Source organism: Babylonia areolata, chromosome 19 (assembly GCF_041734735.1).
Source record: "Babylonia areolata isolate BAREFJ2019XMU chromosome 19, ASM4173473v1, whole genome shotgun sequence".
In the NCBI taxonomy this organism is placed as follows: domain Eukaryota; kingdom Metazoa; phylum Mollusca; class Gastropoda; order Neogastropoda; family Buccinidae; genus Babylonia; species Babylonia areolata.
Genome location: NC_134894.1, coordinates 16487503 through 16495002, shown reverse-complemented (window position 1 = coordinate 16495002; position 7500 = coordinate 16487503).

Sequence of the window (7500 nt, the reverse complement as noted above, 5' to 3'; positions counted from 1 at the left end):
AAAGGGAGGTGGCGGAGACAATTAAGGGCCCTCACTTGTCTGTTGGCTGCCTCGTTTGCCCAGGTTCCAGTGACAGGGGCGTGGGGGTTGGGGGAGGATGGAAGAGCTGTCTGCTTTCCGTCCATCTCTCACTTGTGAACCGATACAGACGTGTGTGTGTGTGTGTGTGTGTGTGTGTGTGTGTGTGTGTGTGTGTGTGTGTGTGTGTGTGTGTGTGTGTGTGTGTGTCTGTGTCTCTGTGTGTCTGTGTGTGTGTGTGTGTGTGTGTGTGTGTGTGTGTGTGTGTGTCTGTGTCTGTGTGTCTGTGTGTTAACGTAGCGTAACGATCGTTAATAGGAACGCGCCGTGACAGGATCGATTTGGAGCTGGTGGACCTCTGATGCGATGTTCACCGGTGGTGTACGGTTCGTGGCCGTGATTCTGCATTGCGTGTTTGTGTGTTCTCGGGAAAAAAAACAACAACAATGCACTTTACTCCGATTACCCCCCCACTCCACCCAGGTGTGAATGGATACCTAGATTAGGTCGGGGAATATCAATCAAAACAGTGGAAGAAGAGGACAGAGCCCAGCCTTCTATATGCCACCTGGCGCCGGACACATTGAATATGAACTCACTGCCTCTTTGGCCATAATACGTTACGGGGTTTTCAACCCCTTCTTTTTAACGTTCGTTGTTTGTTTCTGGATGGTTTAGGAATCACAGATCCTCCAGGTTACTTTGTTTTGTTTTCATCGGATGAGTAAAATGTACGGATGGGTTATGTACATGTATAGATCTATCTCAATTTAATATATATCTATTTATCTATCTCCTTGTCTGTTCCCTCCCCTTACCCCCAACTTCTGTCTATATATAACAGGGTCCTCGTTATAGTTTGAATCCTACATGTTACATGTGCTGCTGTAAAGTTATAAGTGTTTTTTTTTTTGTTTTTTTTTTGGAGGGGAGGGGGGGGGGGGGGGGGGGGCAAAACGAAAACCATGTCTTGGAAGAAATAAATAAATAAATATAGATATATAAAAGAAACAGAACCTTAAAAGCAAAAAGTATAAACAGCAATGATATTTATAATTTGCTCTAAAATGAAATATAAAAAAAACCGGAAAAAAACCAACATTTAACAAAACGCAAAATCCAACTCCCAGATATAATTATGTACTTCTAATGATTACAGAGACAGAGAGAGAGAGAGAGAGAGAGAGAGGTCATTGATGAACAATATTTTCGATCATGATACTTGAAAGTTAATGCACTGTATGAAAATACAAAGCAATGATCAATGTGCTGAGAAACGCATTCTTTCTCTCTTGAAAATTACATTTCATTCGTAATTGAAGATTAAAAAACAAACAAGAACGAACAAATAGTGTTAACATCTTACTCCAAGTAGAAACGTTTATTGTTTGTTTGTTTTTCGTTTTTTTGTTTGTTTGTTGTTGTTTTTTTGTTTGTTTTTTGTTTTGTTTTGCTTTGTTTTTAGCTTTAGAAAGTGCAAACGCATTGAAATAATTGCTAATATGCCTTTGTTTATTCGATTATTCATTTAATTATCTATTGGATTATTTCTTTATTCATTTTGTTTTACTTATTAACTTATTTTTGTATATGTTTATTTATTCATTCATTCATTCATTTGATTCTGTTCGTCTAATCTCATTTACTTTGCTTATTTACCTTTTTTTTTTTTTTTTTTCAATTTGTCTTCGTTTCATTCCTGCAGCTCTCTAATCCCAAACCCCGCAGCCATGTCAATTTATTCTATTTCATTCACTTTATTTTCATTTCTTTTCTCTTTTTCTCTCTCTCATCTTCTTCCGTGTCATGGGCGTCTTCATTTGGCAGTTCTCTAATCCCAACCCCGACCCCCTTCTCTTTCCTTTCCTCATCCATTATTTTTATCCCTTCTTTTTTCTTTTTTTTTTAGTCTTCTCTTGCCTTCAGTCTACCTGCAAGTTTACGCTTGAACGCCACCCCCTACCCTCCGGGCTCCCAACCCCCGAAAACAACAACACAAAATAAAAACAGCTTCTTTTTTTTTTTTTTTTTTTTTCGTTATAATCTTCAGACTTCAATTCATTTTCTTTGGGGAACTGTTCCACTTCCCGATCTTTTTTCAATAAAACACGCTGCAAACAGGAATGAGAGAGAGAGAGAGAGAGAGAGAGAGAGAGAGAGAGAGAGAGAGACAGAGACAGACAGACAGACAGACAGACAGATGTTGGTGTTGTTGTTGTTGTTGTTCTTCTTCTTCTTCTTCTTCTTCTTCTTCTCCTCCTCCTCCTCCTTCCCCTCCTCCTCCTCCTCCTCCTTCTTCTTCTTCTTCTTCTTCTTCTTCTTCTTCTTCTTCTTCTTCTTCTTCTTCTTCTTCTCCTCCTCCTCCTCCTGCTCCTTCTTCTTCTTCTCCTCCTCCTCCTTCTTCTTCTTCAACTTCTGTTTTCAAAGATTTTTTTTTTTGTGAGGACATACTGAACAGAAGCTTGTAGCTTGTAATTAGACCAATAAACAGTATTAAATAAAACATTCAAGTTGGAGATGGACACAGACCGAACTGAAGAAAGCTAGCCCTGAGGAAAGTCTCTGACGTGGCCTCAAACCAGAATAGATGTCCAAAATCTACCTGCCCCGACATCATTATAATAGACCTCATTCTCAGGTTTCTTTATAATAACCATTATCGAAAGTTTCGTGTGTCTGTTGGTTGTTGTTTTTTTCCTAAAAGACTGACAGGTGAAAAAAAATAATTAGGGCGTGCGACTGGGGGTCAGAGCTTTTGAGGAATAGCGTGGCGGGGAGTGTGGGGGTATGGGGGAGTTTGGGTAGGGGGCGGGGGGGGGGGGCGTGGGGGGGTGTGTGGGGGGGGGGGGTAAGGGAGGATGAAATAGAAATGGATGTAATGTAATAGCTATTATGACACATCAGCTTTTCAAAAAAAACGTTAAGGACCACTTGGGAACTTGCACATTTTACTTCTTCGGTTGCGTGGTGAAATATGCTGAATTTTCGGTAAAAAGCTGTGTATACAGCCATTGTAATGAGCCCCCACACATAAAGTTTTTTTTCGCGTCTGCCGTACTTTCAATTTTTACCATGAACATCCACAGGTAATCCTTTAGCATCGAGTTTTCAAACGAATTTGTCAAGCTGTTCACAGTGCACGTGTTCCTGAAACAGCCGTTTGTTAAATTTGATGAGAGGGCAGTGGTAGACTATGTGCTTCTTTGCTTTCTCCTTCAAGAACAGAATGTATACAAAGAAACCACGAACAATTTCATTCTCTTACTTATCTTTCCGTGTGCTATATTTTGACATATTTACCTTTTCGTATTATCAACATCGTCACCATCATTCTTTTCCCTCGAGGCCTGGCTAAGCGCATTTGGGTTACGCTGCTGGTCAGGCATCTGTGTAGCAGATGTGATGTAGCGTTTTAGGAATTATTCCGAATGCAGTGAAGCCTCCTTGAGAAACTGAAAAAGAACTCTTCCCCCTCTAACTCTGTAAATAGTCATTGGGCGTTGCCACAGAGAAGAACTATTCACCAGATTCCTCCAGATTTGTCAGTTGTGTGTCAAAGCCTGGGGCTTTGCAAAATGGTTTTCCTGTCCATTCTGTAGTTGTCGGTCCATGGTTTGTATCTCTCTTCCCCCTTCATCTCCATCCCGTCAACAATTCCTTGAACAAATAGTTTCAACTAGTGGAGTGATGACCTAGAGGTAACGCGTCCGCATAGGAAGCGAGAGAATCTGAGCATGCTAGTTCGAATCACGACTCAGCCGCCGATATTTTCTCCCCCTCCACTAGACCTTGAGTGGTGCTCTGGACGCTAGTCATTCGGATGAGATGATAAACCGAGGTCCCGTGTGCAGCATGCGCTTAGCGCACCTAAAAGAACCCACGGCAACAAAAGGGTTGTTCCTGGCAAAATTATGTGGAAAAATCCACTTCGATAGGAAAAACAAATAAAACTGCACGCTGGAAAAAAAAAAAAAAAAAAAAAAGTGGGTGGCGCTGTAGTGCAGCGACGCGCTCTCCCTGGGGAGAGCAGCCCGGATATCACACAAAAATTCTGCTGTGATAAAAAGAAATACAAATACAAATGCAAATGCAACAAGACCATTGGATCTTCTTACGCGGCCATACCAGCGGAGGTTTCTTTTCTAAAGAGATTTGTGTTGATGGTCAAGAGGTGCACGTATTTGTTGCTTGGCGGTTTGGCGCACTTTTTTCATTGTTGATGTGATCAGTGTTATTTGTTGATGAGTATCTTTCGGTAACACCTCATTTCCATGGACCATAAACACCTTGCGAAATATCTTGTGGAACTCGCGCTGGCTGACTTAGGGGAAACAAGCGATCCCTCTGTGTCCTTTCCCCCTTTCCCTCCTTCCATTTTTTTTCTTCTTCAAAAGGTGACTTACAATCTGCGCAAAGCGTTTCGTTATCAACAGCTCGCAGTATATACTGAGAGAGAAAGAGAGAGGCTGTCAATCTGACAGAGATCGAGAAAAAGACATGATAAACACCCACACCCGCACATCCGCACAACCACACACCCCAACAAACAAACACACACACACACACACACACACACACACACACACACACACACACACACACACACACACACACACACACACACACACACACACACACACACACACACAAACGCGCAGAGAGAGAGAGAGAGAGAGAGAGAGAGAGAGAGGGAGCACACTTTCTTAACCGCTTCACCACACCCAACAACCCAACCGCACCAGCACGTCGTTATCAACAACAAGGACTTTCAATCACCATCGCTCATTATGCGTGTGTAGGAACGCCGCTAACACGGAAACCACCAAGGGAGACATTGAACGATCCGTCAACAACCTGAAGGACTAATAAAATTAATAATACCTGCTCCACTCTCTCCACTTCCTGACGGCTTGTGTGTTTTGAACACCTGAATCAATGCGGGCAGGCACAATGCGTTAACACGCAAACGACCCAAGTTTTTTATGTCTTGGCAACTCTGGTGAGAGAGAGAGAGAGAAAGAGAGAGAGAGAGAGGTTTTTGCATTACGGAAACACTTCTGCAGCGGTTTTTATGTCGAAAATTACCGTGTAAACCTCTCCTGGAATGAACTGCCCTGCGCGGTGGAAATTTGTCCGCGAAAGAGAAACGAAAGGAGCTACGGTGGGATTCCATTGGTCCGTATCACAGCCACGGGCATTGGATTAGCGCCGTGTGATGAACTGAGTTGTCGAACTTTTTTCATGACATGCATTTGTTTGTTTCTTTGTTTCTTTGTTTCTTTGTTTGTCTGTATATGCATCCAATGTCCTTACGTGTATTCGCCAATAAGGTTCCTTGTTCTATAAAGATAACGTGCATCTATCACTTAAAATACAACAAAACCACATCTGCAACGTATTTAAGCGCGTTGGGTTACGCTGCTGGTCAGGCATCTGCTTGGCAGATGTGGTGTAGCGTATATGGTTTTGTCCGAACGCAGTGACGCCTCCTTGAGCTACTGAAACTGAAACTGCAACGTATCTTGAATATTTCACTGCTTCACAAAGAAACCTTTGTCAAACATTCCCATAGGCAAAGGTATTTAAGGGCTTTGTTTACATTCTTTATATCCGAATTTACGGAGGTAAACCACAGCCTTCTTTCTGGTATGACACACTGAACACATGATTTAAGTTATATACGCAATGAACGTGTGTGGATGAGGAAAGAAAATGATGAAATAGTGCGTCATCACCATTGTAATAATTATTATTACAGCTGATGGTTTTCTAATAAGGTGGTTATCCTCGGAACAAACACAGTTACTTCGACTTTTTTGTTTTGATGAAATTAAAGATTTTCGGGAGAAAAATATACTGCATCGTTTACCGAGCAGTCTGTATTCTTCAATATCTTCTTCTTCTCCTTCTCCTCCTCCTCCTCCTCCTCCTTTTCCTCCTCCTCCTTCTTCTTCTTCTTCTTCTTCTTCTTCTTCTTCTTCTTCTTCTTCTTCTTCTTCTTCTTCTTCTTCTTCTCCGCCACCGCCACCTCCTCCTTTTCCTCCTCCTTCTTCTTCCTCTTCTTCTCCTCCTCCTCCTTCTCCGCCGCCTTCAACTCCTCTTCCTCCTCCTCCTTCTTCTTCTTGTTCTCTTCCTCCTCCTCCTTCTCCTCCTCCTCCTTCTTCTTCTCCGCCGCCGCCTCCATCTCCTCCTCCTCCCCCTTCTTCTTTTTCTTCTGCTCTTCCTCCTCCTCCTTCTTCTTCTTTCTCTTCATCTTCGTCTTCTCCCAGAGACCCGTGAAGAGTAATTCACTCATTGGGGCATCGCACGAAACCGCTTTTCCATCCTCTTCATGCGGCGTGACTTGGGCAATTCAGGTCTGGCGGAGCCCATCCCTCTCCAGATCGGATTTTCGTGTTGGATTCACTGCCCCTTTGTGGCAGGTAGTACTGGGTTACATGGCTAACAGTCGCAGAGCAGAACCATTGATCTGATAACCCGCACAATGCTAAATTCTAACTTGATGCTGATGACGTGGCTGGATAGCTCGAAGCTGCATAACATGGAAATGAAATTACATGTACTGATCGCGCGCTGGTCTCTTGACAAATCAACAAAACTGGGGGGGAAAAAACTCAAACAAACACGTCAGTCGATGGAACTTTTTGACAGTATTGTATGCGAGCGTGGACACACACACACACACACACACACACACACACACACACACACACACACACACACACACACACACGCACACACACTCACACACACACGCACACACAGAAAGTCAGGGAGCCAGATGGGTTTTGAACCTCCCCCATTATACCCTGATGATAATATATTCTGGTGTGTGTGTGTGTGTGTGCGTGTGTGAGGGGAGGGGGGGGGGTGTGCGTGTTTGTCTATCTGTCTGTCTGTCTGTCTGTGTGATGTAAGGGAGGGAAGAAAGCGGTAAGAATAATGCCATGTCCATTGTAACAGTCTCAATCTTCCCCGATTCTGGGTTGATAATCCTCGGAAAGAAGTACAGTTACTTCGACCTCCCCCCCCCACCCCCACCCCCCACCATTGAAACTGAGGCCCAGCATCGAATGTCAGTATAGTCGATCCCCCCCCCCCCCCTTCTGCCCATCCCTGCCCACCTTCCCCTCTCCCCCGTTGTAAACCACCCCCAGCCCCACACCCCTTCCTACGGGTTTAATCAACCGACTGAAAAAGGGTTGTGGGTCGTTCTGTGCTAGCCCTTACTGACCCTACTCCCTCATAATTACCTTTTACAGATTAACGGATGGAAACGTGGAGAAGTTCCAGTCCCAGTTTGATCATCTGCGTTGATTCTGATACCGACTGGAACAAATTTTCTCTCTCCGGGGAGGTCATTTCAGTGACCACCCATATCCATTACCATTCACCGCAGTAAAGTCTAGCCACATTACCAGATCTCCCCTCCCCGGGGTAAAAATCTAAAAAGGGGGTTGTGGGGGGGGGGGGGGGGGGGGG